The sequence below is a fragment of the Elgaria multicarinata genome, chromosome 3, assembly GCF_023053635.1.
Source record: "Elgaria multicarinata webbii isolate HBS135686 ecotype San Diego chromosome 3, rElgMul1.1.pri, whole genome shotgun sequence".
In the NCBI taxonomy this organism is placed as follows: Eukaryota; Metazoa; Chordata; class Lepidosauria; order Squamata; family Anguidae; genus Elgaria; species Elgaria multicarinata.
This window is the reverse complement of record NC_086173.1, coordinates 122,318,346-122,332,133: the sequence shown is the minus strand read 5'-3', so window position 1 is coordinate 122,332,133 and position 13,788 is coordinate 122,318,346. Positions and strand designations below refer to the sequence as shown.

General features: G+C 40.4%; 1 protein-coding gene across 5 annotated transcripts in view; it reads right to left on the bottom strand.

Moving 5' to 3' along the window:
- Positions 1–9,306, bottom strand: part of TMCC1 (transmembrane and coiled-coil domain family 1) — a 129,641-nt gene extending 120,335 nt beyond the window's left edge. For 2 of the 5 annotated variants that reach the window (XM_063121412.1, XM_063121413.1), the window contains exon 1: positions 9,055–9,291. The gene's annotated coding sequence lies outside the window, so the exon portion shown is untranslated. Of the gene's footprint in view, positions 1–9,054 lie in introns of all 5 variants that reach the window. The other 3 variants (XM_063121414.1, XM_063121410.1, XM_063121411.1) reach the window with 3 other exon arrangements.
- Between the last annotated feature and the right edge of the window lie 4,482 nt (positions 9,307–13,788).

Below are 13,788 nucleotides of genomic sequence, written 5' to 3'. Positions count from 1 at the left end.
ACTGCCGCTGAAGCAGAGACTGAAACTGATAGTGATAACTATAGCTCAGAAAATGAGTCTGATTAAATTTCATGCATATTCACTAAATCTTGGTGTGTGTCCCCCTTCTCTCAGTTCTTTTTATGGGAATGGATGCTTTATGTCTGCTTGACACTGTGGAGGACTAGCGGAGACATAAATAATTTTCTTTGTTACTAACATTGGTGGTTTCCTCAGTTGTTGTTTTTAATTATTTTTTGCCTGCTCATAAACTGGCAAAACCAAAGAGGTTCCTTACAGTTCAGGTGTTCCTAACAGTTCAGGAGCTTGTAGCTCCATTTGTTACCCAAAAGGTTTAAAAAAAAAGGGGGGGGGGAAGTAAATTCAGTTTGTAATAATTGTTTGAATACAGTGTACTTTTAATGTACCAAACGAAATAATTTTATGCTAAACCAACTTGGACATAACTTCATTTTATGTTCCTAAAGTAACAAAGTGACTTTCAATCTGTAAAAAGTGCTAATATTGCATTATTTCAATTTTTCGGAAAATTTGTTTTTTCCCCTGACACCCCCTGTAAAAAACTGTTTGTTTGTTTTTTCCATGGCTTCAAAATTTCCAGAAATTTTACATCTCTAAGCCAGAAGCAACACAACGTTGGCACCTGACCTCCAAAGGTTTCTTTCTTCAAGCAAGGAGTCATTCATGAGAAAACTCACCCAAGAAAGCTCTGAGTAAGAAAAAGACCTCTCTTGAGAACATTCAAGTTCACATATAATTTATGCTTTCATGCAATAAGAAACTGACCATATTTAAGAAGTGAACACAACAATAATCCTTTTACCTTCATGGAGTTGTTTGATATCAGACTGTTCTGTTACCCAGACAACACAACTCCCAACGTTCGAGTACTTCACCAATAAATAATCTCCACAGCAGAAGATGAAACACAAATTAAATCAAGTTTAGAAAAAATCCAAATACTGTTCTTCAGCTCCCCTTTGAAGCATCAGCACAGCAGTTAGCAAATATCATGTATCCATGTCATTTAACCAGGGAATATATTAAGTTCACATTCTTCATTTACTTCCAGCTATATTTGATAAGGTCAAGCGTGGCAACAGTTGATGTGTCATTGCAAAAGCCTCCCATACAGCATTCTAGGGTTCTGTTTAGAAAGAAAGCCATGCTTCTGACATGAGGGAGTATGACAAATCCAAGTGGGCATTTAAATCTAAAATATAGGTAGAAAGGTCTTGACAGTATTTATCATTTGCTGTTACAGCTTCACTCAAAAAAAGGAAAAGGTGCCCCTGTCTTTTGGCTTCTGGTCATCCAGCAAAACTGCACTCAAGATCCTATCATATTGCTACCTCAGATCTCTTACCATAGCCCTGCAAATAACTTTGTAGGCAGAAGCTTGAGAACAGACTTTCATCCACCCTGATCTAACATGTATGATCTAACATTTTAGTAAAGCCACCTTCTGCCTCAGATCTATAATTCCACCCGCATAACCAATCTGATAGCGTAATTTTCCAAATCTCAATCTTTGTCCCATCTCATTCTAATGCAAGTTGTATATTGTTGTTCTTTCATCTCAGAAGGAAGATGCAATTTAAATAATGGTATCTCATACATGTATTTAAAATCTTAATAAAATTTTATACTCAAAAGGTATTTTAAGATTCTGCAGGACATACTGTTTTCAAATTCCTCACATGTATCTGAGTCAACAAATTCTGGGTGACCTCTGTAGCCAAGCAAAGAAGTGTTGTCAGTATAACATGCCCCTTAGTCAATGGACAAGTGTTGTGCCTGACCCCATGCTATGGTTTTGTACCATAATGAGGTCAGGGACTAACCATCCATCTCCAGCTCAGAGCTAGCGAAGGGCGATTGAAATGAACCATCTTTCTCTGCCTCTATGTATATGGGTATGTGCCAACAAAGCATTTGGCTTAGGTGCTTAGATTGCTGGATGCTGACCGCACACATGCAGAACTAGAGATGTGAAGGCCCGGAAAAAATCAGGAAAAAAAGTTTTAAGGAAATTTGGAAAAATTGAAGAAAAAATCCCCCGGATTACGGGATGTTTTATTTTAGCATGAAGAATAAAATGTTTAAGACAAGGTATTCAGATATTTACTTCTCCAAATGATTTCTAAAAACTGTACAGTATTAGATTATTACAATGTGTACCAAGGACAAGCAAGTACTAGGCTGCAAACTGAGACTACAACTCTCAAATGCAAGAGCAAGATGCATTTCTGCCTCTAGGGGGCACTGCCATTGAAGCAGCGAAACTAATAGTGATAGCTATAAGTCAGAAAATGAGTCTGATTAAATTTCATGCATATCCATTGAATCTTGGTTCCCTTTTTTCTCAGTTCTTTTTATGGGAATGGGTGCTTTATGTCTTCACACTGGAGGACTAGCGGAAACATAATTTTCTTTGTTACTAATGGTGGTTTCTTCTGTTGTTTTAAATTGATTTTTTGCCTGCTTCTCATAAACTGGCAGAACCAAAGGGGTTCCTTACAATTCCGGTGTTCCTAACAGTTCAGGAGCTTATAGCTCCATTTGTTACAAAAAAAAAAAAAGTTTTAAAAAAGTTAAAAAGTAAATTAAATTTTAATAATTGTTAATACACTGTACTTTTAATATACAAAATGTAATAATTTTATGCCTAAACAATTTGGACAAAATTACGTTTATGTTACTAAAGTAACAAAGTGACTTTCAATCTGTAAAATGTACTAATATTGCATTATTTCAATTTTCCCAAAAATTTTTGTCTTCTTCTAACCCCCCCCCCCCAACAAAAAACCCTGATTTTTCTCCAATGGCTTCAAAATTTCCGGAAATTTTACATCTCTATCAGAACCTCTTAATATTCCAAGTTGGGGAATAACTTATGGGCATTTCATTCATACAGCTGACTGTTAGGACATGAATAAACTTGTATAACATAAAGTATATGCATAGTTTAATGCACAACATCACAGCAAAGAAACTATTTTGTGCAAATTATGATTCTGACCCTAGACCAGGGTGTAGGCAATCTGATGTCTTTCATATACTTTAGAGACAACTCTCAGGATGGCCAATGGTCAGGGATTATAGGAGATGTACTCCAAAATATGCAGAGGGTGTGAGTTTGGGCTCATCTACACCATGCAGGATATTCCACTATGAAAACGGTATATAAAAGGCAGGAGCCACACTACTGCTTTACAGTGGTACTGAAGTATACTGACAACTGTTGGGGCCCATTGACACATATCATATACTGCTTTCATATAACTTTTATAGTGTGCTTGGTGTAGATGTGTCATGGGCCCCAACAGTGGTCAGTGCACTTCAGTACCACTATAAAGCAGTAGTGTGGCTCCTGTCTTTTATGTACCACTTTCATAGTGGAATATCCTGTTTGGTGTAGATGAGCCCCCTGTCTACCCCCATCCTAAACTATTCAAATTATACTTGTCATCATTACAATTAATAACTTCATTTTAGAACAATTCATAACTGTACAAGAAAAGGCAGGAGGGAAGAAAGTAAAACATCATCCACTAACAGAACTTCAAGTGATACCTTGTACACTCAGCCTTAAACGTCGATATTGCATATTCTGCCAAAACTGAAACTAGCATTTAGTAATATTTGGAAAGTCAGGTGATTAAGCAATGGAGCTTATGAGAACTTTCGCTCTGCAAGTATATTACACTTACTGCAATAAATCTTTCATTTGAAACTTGAGTTAAGACAGAGTTAAATATAAATTGCTTCACAAATGTTAATACCAACTTTACTATTTGAATTGCAGTGCCATTCTAGATTGAGATTGAAAAAGCATATTTAAGAACTCTTCCAAGAACCAGGTGGCTTCATCAGAATCAGCCACAATTGTGGTACAAGCAGGCTTCAGATTCAAAGTACGAGATAAAAAAGGCTACAGTATCTATAGAGTTCTGAGAATTAGCAAGCAGTGTTTATATATTAAGGAAATTTAAAATACGTCAATAACTACTACCTATCAAACACGTTTCCTCAGCTTCAGTGCCTGACTTCATTGTTGAATTCCTTTCGGTAAACTGCACAGACTTCACATTTTCAGCAAAACATCTAGGCTGGGTAAATTGATTTGATTTGTAATTCTGCTTCACTGATATTTTTTTGGCTGAGGATTTATTTTATTCTATTGTGCCTTTAATTATTTTTATTTTTTCTTAGGGTTTAATCCAGAACATTAATTCCATTCATGGAAGGGACCAGTGGAGACTACGGATGAGGGGAGGCAATGTTTGACTATTCTCACTGTCAGTATCTCTCTTTAGTCACTTTGGGGCTTGGGGACCAAAAGATGGATAGCAATATTTTAACAATTAAATAAAGTAAAAGTAGCATTTGTTTGGTGTAGAGAGAATAAACTAGAACCTTTGCTTGATAATGATCCTAGGCAAGATTATAATCATTGATACCACACTCAAAATTAGAGCACATCTACACAATGGAAAAAATGTTTTATTATTTCAAAAGAGTGTTGGTAAGCCTTAAATCACTAGGGTTTGTAAAGCATTTTGACACATCAAAAGCAAACTGGTATGCTTTATTAATACAAACAAGAATTTTTTGCTGACAATTTCACAAGAGGGATAGGAAGAGGCATCCCCAAGTTAACCCTGATATACTTCTGTCTGGAGTAAGCCACTTCTCCACTGTGCTTCAACATCCCAAGCTCTAAATAGGCAACACACCACCTGCCACACAAGAGAAATAATGAAAAAATATTTATATTTACAGAAAGCTACTGTTTTTTTAAATTCTTTAGAAATGTGTATTCTAGGTTCAAGTGAGGTCAGTTTATACACTATTATGCAAGCATCAGAATTGCAATGCTTCAGTGCACATGTGCATATTCAACTAATTTCATCTCCAATGTTCTTTATGTTTTAGCTATTTGTATTTAGAAACAACCACATGTCATTAGGCATTTTGGCACTCCTTCTGAGGAAAGAAAAGCTGTCATGTTACATTCTATTTCCACACCATTTTTCTCTCAGTGCCCTAATCTCTGCTCCATTAGAAAGTAAAACCTGGGAAGGGAAAAGCAATTACATTTAAGGCTTCCATAAATCAAATCTTCTAGCCTCTCTCTTTATTGGCAGACATGAGATGCAGGAACTGAACTAGTGTAACCTAGTTGTCAATTTTAAATGTCAGTGGAGAATGCATTTAGGAACTGACAAGTTCTGATTAAGTATTAAGACATATTTCCTAAAAACATTAAAAATTGCTACCTTGCTGTAATGAGATACTCAAAATTAAAGTTTTGTTTTAGATATAAAAGGTTGTAAGAACAATCCAAATATGGGTGTCTTCCCCTTTCCTATATTTACTGAGATGTAGTCAGGTTTGTGGCTCAGATTCAAAGTTAGCTTTAGTATAGCGTTCCCTTTCACAGGAGTAAGCATGTGTGCTGTGACCAACACAAACTCATGCTTGGTTAAGCCATGGCAGAGTATGCCACAGAAGGCACATACAATCCACATCCAACAAACTTTGGGTGATTTATAATAAGGAGAAACAATGAGTTTTCTAGTGACTAGAAAGCCAACATATGCCTTCTAGCCACATTTTTATAGCCTTGGCTATTGGGCAGTATAAAAATGTAATTAATAACAACTATGCCTCTGCATACCAGTTACCAGGGAACATTACTGGGAAGGTGCTATTACATTCATATCCTGTTGTGGGCTTCTCACAGGCATCTGGTTTGACATTATGTAAACAGAACACTGAACTAGATAAGCCTTTAGTCTGATGCAAGGCCCTTCATGCTGGCAAATCATGAGATAATTAATTAAACCACAATTTGCAGGGATGCACGCCCCACATGAGCAGCTTCCTCTTACTGTACACAACTTCTTATAAGCACAATTGGAGGATGCCAGTGTGACGTGTGAACCCAGACAGCTGGGCGGTTGAGGGGCTGAAGAGCTCATCTGTTAAACCAAGAACAAACCATGGATTAACCATTGAGTTTTTAGCCCTAGTCCCTAAACAACCCAGCATTCACACTGTCAACCTCTGATCGCATTGATCTTTGGTTGTTTACAGTAAATTGCAGCAGTTTGCGCACAGCCCATGATTTGCTGCCGAGATGTATTATTATTATTATATTTATTTGTATCCCGCCTTTTGCCCAATGCTGGGCCTCAAGGCGGCCTTACTAAATTTAAAACATACATTGGTGGTGGGGGGGAACAAAAGTATAAATGTACAAACTAGGTCACTGGATCTGTCACACTCAGTTGTCACTGTTAATTTTAGATTTTACATGATGTTTTATTGTTATATTATTGCTTTCCTGCCAAGGTAAACAGTGGGGGTGGGGGGAGAGGGCAATTTTAATAATCAGGAACACAGTAGAGGAGGAAAGGGTTAAACTCTATTTATGGTTCTCAATCAAGATCAGGATCCTGACACCTTTTTTTTAAGAGGGAGATACAAGAACCATGTATTTAACATAGTGGCTTGGTTTGCACAACATGGCATATCATCTTAAATAACCTATGATGAACCGCAGCATGTGCAAGGTACATGTGACTGCCACTTTGAATATGCAATCCCCCAACTGGGATGACCATGTTGAGTGAACCTAGCTACCATGGGTTATTGGAGGGTAAAATAATTCTCACATAACCCTCAACTGATAGTTAATTAATAAACCCTCAAATAATAGGATTACGCAAGGGTTGTTTAATCCTCAAATAATTTATGGTGGCTGGGTTCATCTGACACGTGAAACCCTCAATCTCTCCAATCAGGAGTTGCATATTCAAAACAGCAGCTGCACACACTCAACATGCACCACTGCTCATCGTGGATTAAATAACCTATGATGGCCCAGCCATGTCGTATAAACTTGCCCAATGTGTAGTTTGGCTCTTTAGCAAACCCATCCGTTTTGCATTGTTTCAACAGACTGGTGCAACACTTTCCTCCCACAGAAGAGCACTCACATCAAAGACATTGAAGGGAAGCAAAGCAATTTCTTACTTTGATTTTGGAAAATAAAGCCAGATTTATTTTTACTTTTTCTTTTTTGTAAGCAGGATAGACAATATTCAACAACCACCCAAATGCAATCCATACAAGCCATCAAAACTAAAGGAAAACTGAAAACATTTTTTATGATGTTTTGATAACTTTCCCCTCAATTACCACAGTATAGGTCACCAATTCCCTAGCTGAGACACTGTGGGTATCAGATGGCCTTCCAAGGATATTCATGGCCAACAGGAATTTTAGTTCAACATTCCAGCTCTTTTTGGAAATCATATAGCTGGTAATTTTGCTCAATATCAGTAGTTTACTATTGCATATATCTCTGAATTTTTGTTATGTAATGCCAACTGAGAGAAGGATCATACTGAAGTACTTAAAGCTCTGCAAAATGATAGTTCTGCCAACAAAGGAAAGCTACACTTCTAAGTTACAGAGCGTATTTTCTGATGAAATTCTTTAATTGCTACCAAAGCTAGAGATCTATTAAAATTCTATACAATTCTACTTGAAACCCTTCATTAATTTTATTAAACAGGGAAGAAGAAAAGGAGAATTAGGGACGACAGGTAATTTAACTGTTAAACTATTTGTTTTCCATATAGAAAACATTGTAGTCTGGGCAGCACTAAACTAGGAAGGTTACTAAAGAGCAACCACCCCAACAGAATCTCTGGCTTAAAAAAGGATGCTAAGGTCTTCCACATCACCAAGACATCTAATGGACTGCAAATGTAAGACACACAGCTATGGACTATTGATACAGCAATCTATCTGAAGATTGTGCCTTGCTTTAGAAGGCTCCATTAATTCCATTTCACCCCACCCCCAGTATCTGTAATACCAATTGCATCATAATACACCACAAAGCATAGTCTTTCCTTCCACTCAGATTAAAGTATACCTGCACTTTAATCTTGCAGTCCATTCCTCTTCCCATTATCCTATTCATTCCATTGCTTCTCAAATTCATAAACCAGAAGAAGGATGTATCAGAATGTTAATGTTGTTTTTGAATTAAATGCTACTCCGCTAATTACAAATGACACAGAAACACAGAGCCAATAATTGAGCAGGAGACTCTCTTGTCAGCAGGAGACCCTCAACACAATGCTGCTGAAAAATCGAGTAGCAACTAAAAAGGGCAGCCACTGCTGAGCACAGGCTTCTGCAATACCAACCACTTTATAGATACAGCTTCACCCCATGCCTTCCTCCCCATCTGTTTACCCTTGCCATTGTGTCATGCTGGAAGGCAGGACCTGAAGGAATCTCACAGTGGGGAGGACTTAGAAGAGCCTATCCGAAACACAATACAGTATTTTGGTATGTTTTGTTTTCTCATTTAACAAAAACAGAAGAAGCAGTGCTGTCTCACAACCGATGCAGTAGGGCTAGCTTTCCCCAATCTGTTGCCCTCGGATATTTTGGACTACAATTTCCACCATTTCTGGCCACTGGCCATGCTGGCTAGAGCTGATAAAGAATTGGAAGTTCAAAACATCTGTAGGGCACCACGTTGGGGAAGGCTGCAGCATGCAAAAATCTATGCCGCCTCAAAACAGCACCCAACAGCACCAAGAAGGCGATGTAACTTGAGGGTGTAAACGTTCTCCCATGATTTCTTCCACCCCACTCCTTCCACCATGAGCCCCCTACTCAGAAGTCGACGCTTTGAAAGCGGGGGAGGAGGGAGAAGAGACCCAGTACCATGCGATGCTGCCCCAGAGTTTTGAGGGAACGAGAGGGTTCGGTTAGGAAGGACCACGTGATGTGGGGGGAAACAGGGAACACGGGAACCGGCCGACTGGCGAGAGAAGGGGGCACACGGACGAAGGCAGCCCCGAGGACGAGACCCTCACCACGAGGAAAGCGGGAAGTGAGGCTGGAAGCGAGAATGTCCCCCCCCCCCGGCCCTTCTGTGAGGAAAGCTGGGCCCCGGAGGCGGGCAGGGCAGGAAGAGCAGAGCGGGGAAAGACAGAGGTGCTGGCTCCGGCCACTTACCGGCTGAGGGAGTCGGGGGAGGCGACGCCCCAGCGACTCCTGCGGCGGCGGTGGTGGCGGCGACGGCTGCTCCATCTCCCGTCTCCCAGCGGCGCCGCCACCGCCGCCAACTCCTTTGCTTTTTTTTTTCTCTCCTCCTCCTCCTCCTCCTCCTCCTCCTCCTCCGCTGCTGCTGCCGCCGCCTGACGGCCAAGACAACGACGCCGCGTTATTGCGCAAGCGGAGGGGAGGTCGCGCGCGCACGCACACACATTACACTCTTCCTCGGACGTCACCGCCGGCCTCTTCTGCGCGTCCTGAGGAAGGAGGGGGCGGGGCGAGGAGCCGTTCGAGCGGCTGGCTCCGCCCTCCTCCTCCTGACATTGGCGGCTGAGGAGCGGGGCCGGGGACGCCGGGGGCGGGAGACGCAGGGGGGCGGGGCCTCGCCTGGCCTGGCTTCCTGCGGAGGCTTCGGCGGCGAGAGCAACGGCAAAAGTGCTTCCTTCCCCCCCACCGTTGCTAAGCAACAGGCACACGCTTGGCTGCGTGCCAATCCCACGTGCTCGGCGGAGGGTCTTCGGGGAGCAAGAGAATTCTGTGGCGGGTGATTTGCCCCGCCTGGATCTCCCCCCCCCCCATACATCGCCGCCCCACTACCCCAATCCTTCTTGCATTTTTTTTTTAACCTTTAGTTCAGGAGTTTGACTTTCCCCTCACTTTGCCCTCATATTATGGCCGGGGAAAAAGGAAGTTAAAAGTGGCCATGCTTCTGAAAGCCTCAGGAACTAAAGCGGAAAGATCTGAAAGAACATCACCCTGCTAATCTCCCATGCCAAGCTAAAAAGTGAGAAAGGGTGTTTTCTCTATGCCTCGAAGCTTATCTACAATTTTTTAATTTTTCTTGCCGTGCTGTTAGTACCACATATTGGACTTGACCAGGATGGGTGGGAGAGCGGAAGATCTTAATTAGTATAATCACACTACATGTAGATTTGTCCAAAGAATCTAACCCAGTAGCGATATAACATCAAACACTCTTCTGTTGGGCCTGTGACATTTATCCAGTGTGACTGGCCTTGTGTATTTTTAGACAGCTGCACCCCTTTGAGGGGAAGCCGATTTGATATTGGGGGGGGGGGGGAATGCCCTTGATCTGTTTGTCTGTTATAATTAGTGTATCCAGGGAGGGAGAGATCGTGTCTCATTGGAAAGTTAAAGCCATTCCTTTGATCTGGCCGATTCATTTTCCCATGTAAATCACAAATTTATTACTTTTTCTCAAATCTAGGAGAACTCACAATGTTACTTGAATTGAAATAACTGCCTCTGAGGAAAGCTTTGACCTGGCTTTCATTGTTTACTTTTGTTCTTAAGGATGTAGCAGCCCTGCAGGATCAGACCAACAGCATCCTGTTTCTCACAGTGGCCAGCTAGATACCAATGGGCATCCCATAGGGAGACAACTGCTCTCCACTGCTATTGCTGTCTCATATTCAGAGGCATATCAAAGATGGCATTACTTTGCCATCAACATCTTCAAAGCTTTGCATATGAAGTCATACAGAGACATGACTCATCTTGGGTATTTACCAACAGTTTTTACACCATTGTCAAAAAGCCATCGCTTCTCATTAATGCACTCTCCACACCTCAGAAAAGTCAATTCCTAATGAATTACATGCTGACTTCTGTCAGGACAGCATACAGAAGTAGAGGTCTAAATCACTATCCAGCATGAAGTGCAGATATTAGGCTGGCTGAGTGTCCTACTTTACAGAGGACAATCCTTTATTTGAAGGGGTATTAGAGGATAGTCTTCTATTTGAAGGTGTACACTATTTGAAGGGTTGTACAATCCATATCCACTTTAAAGATAAAGAACCATTAGAAAGGAGAGCAACAGGTCAGCTAATCTTCCCCACTACAGTGAGATATACTGTATATCTATTTAAAATTATTGTACTTATTTATAAATTTGTATCTATATATAAAATGAGCACATGCAGGTTTTATGCAAATCTGTGACCTCTTTTGCCCTCTTTTTTGCATTTTCTCTTTTGGGGCAATGCAAAAATGGCCACCCTGTGCAGATTGCACTAGGATTGTCAGGTTGCAAACTTATATTGAGTGAGTAAGCAAGAGATGAGGCTGGTTCATTTTCTCCAACACATTCCTTCTTTGGTCCTTTCATCCAGCACCTTTCCAACTGCTGTGACTAGCAGCATTCTGGGCAGCAGGAAGGGAAATAGGATTGGACTAAAAGACCAGGGAGGAAGAAGCTGCAGCTCCTTCATGTCCTGATTTCTCAGTAATTCTAAGGCTATGATATGAGAAGGATTGCCACTTTTAAATCAAATAACTGTTCCTGCTTCTGCACCTTTAAATCTAACTCAATATAGAGCTATTAGGAAATTGAAACTTTTCCTAGCGTGGAAAAGGATTCATCTAAATATTTGATGTGTGCTATTAAATGAGCATGGTCAGTAGGAAGATAGTACATTTTGCAGCCCTAGTCTGTCCTTTTGTTTACATAAAGAAAGGTTGTTAAGGAATAGATTACCTCCCAGAGGCATTGTACAAGAACACAGCAGGTTATTTAATCCCAGTTTTAAAATAATTGAGAGAGTTTGTGATTTTTTCCTAACAAGGTACTAAGACAGCAGTAATGAGTCATGCTCATTGCCTGATTACATGGTGAACAGAGCAGCTCATAAATCATGCAATAGGTTAATTAATCCACAGTAACCTGGTTCTCATGCTACGACAGCCCATGGTGGCTTAATTTTACCAGTGGGGGCTGTTGTGCTGGGCACCCACGGGCAGCATTTTTCCATGGCAAAGCGCAGGCATCCAGTTTGCCATAGCTTCCTTGTTACGTCATCTGAACCCAGGCAGCAGGGGTTGTTTGAGGCTTAAATAACCCTAAAATAACCCTAAAATAAGTCATGGGCACAGCACCTCTGTCATCAGAAATGCCAAGCCTAATAACTTCATCCCACGTACCTGTCTCCCTTGAATTATCCCCTACAGCGCTAAGCTGTCGCCTTTGTTGTTAACTAAATCACACCCCAGGCGGCAGCACTCCTAAGATCCTTTGCATACCAGGAAATGGGTTTAAGGGGGGAAATGTAAAAAAAAAAAAAACATTAAAAAAATCAACGGATGACCCAGTCCGATTCAAATTTGGTATGCTTAAAACTCTCCTTAATATCTATTACTGTGCCAATTTTGATGTCTTTATCTTTAAAGCTTACGCAGATGTAAGCATTTGTTTAATTTTTCTTTAAACATATCAGATCCTGCTCCTGCGACCCCAGTGGCCGCTCGGATGATTCGCTCGAAAAGTAGTACCAAAATAGGGAGGGTCTTTTGCCTTTGAAGCACAATTAAAGCAGGATGCATGGGAGTACTTCACAGTCAAAACAGATTATAAATTGGAAAACTTCTGAGTACTTCACAGTAAAAGCAGATTATAAGCTGGAAAACTTCGGAGTCCTTTGCACTCAATTCGCAGTGACGGCACAGTATAATGCTGGTGTGATAAAGCTCCCAGAATGTGAAAGCATAAGTGACTCATGTCATCAACAGTACTCTCCGTGTTTAATGTTAACCAAAATACCAAATGTTTTGATTTTAAAACTGGTGTGCAATGCATTATAAAAAATATCTATTTTCAGTATCATGTAGAAAACATGATACATGCAGAAAACATGAGAAATGCCTATGTAACCCCTATGGAGCAGATGGTTTAGTTAGTCCCTTGGGCGGGGCTCTCACTGAGAGGGAGGGCTAGAGAAGAAACCGCAGAAAGAAAGAGAACCAGTTCTGCTGAAAGCTGAATGTTTGCAAATTCTGTTTAATTATAAGCCCTTATCACCTTGTATAAGGTAAATTTGAAATATTAATTGGGTACAATAGCATTTCAAGGGGGTGGGGAATCATTTTTTGTACTGATATTTGTATTAATTATATTATTGCAGGGCTAATACTCTGAACTGTTTTGTTGCTCCTTGGAATTTTGCCCTGGGACATAAAGGTTGAAAAAGTCTACAAAAGGGACCCCAGAGTACTCAGTGCACCATACAGGATTGAGCTGCAAGCAAGAAATCCATGTTTGTTATTGTTGTTGTTGTTGCACAAAGGACAGATTGTGGCATATTTCTGTGTTTGAATGTTTACTAAAGACATGTTTTGTTAAAGTTATATGTATACATGTTTTCTTTGCAAGTTTGTTCTAATTAAGCCTCATAGAACCCACACTAGGAGGTTATACCTACATACAAGAATTATACAGCAACCAACTCTGCAATAGCTACAAATAAAATTTGCTCACTTTATTGGCAAGGGGTGGGGGGAAGAAATCCAATGAAAACCCAGCTATCATTACTGAGAAATACAAAGATCTCATCACTTGATTGAAACTTTTGCAAAAAGTATATAATTGACCTTGAGCTGAGAGCTCAGGAAGGCATCTAAGGGTACAATCTCATGCATGTTTAGTCAGAAAAAAGTCCCACATATCTGGCTGGGGCATGCTGTATGTTGTAGGATTTTTTCTGTCTAAACAGATACAGGAATGAGCCCTAAGTGACTTAATTTTTAACAAAAGGAAAACATGACTGCTAAAGCAGAACAGCCTTTTGCATAAAAGTCCTGCTAATGGGCCAATTCAACAGTACTCTAGTTTGGATTTAAATATAACCACAGCATGTCCTCCAACAGCATAACTTGGCAAGATAAAAAGGAGCAGACCAA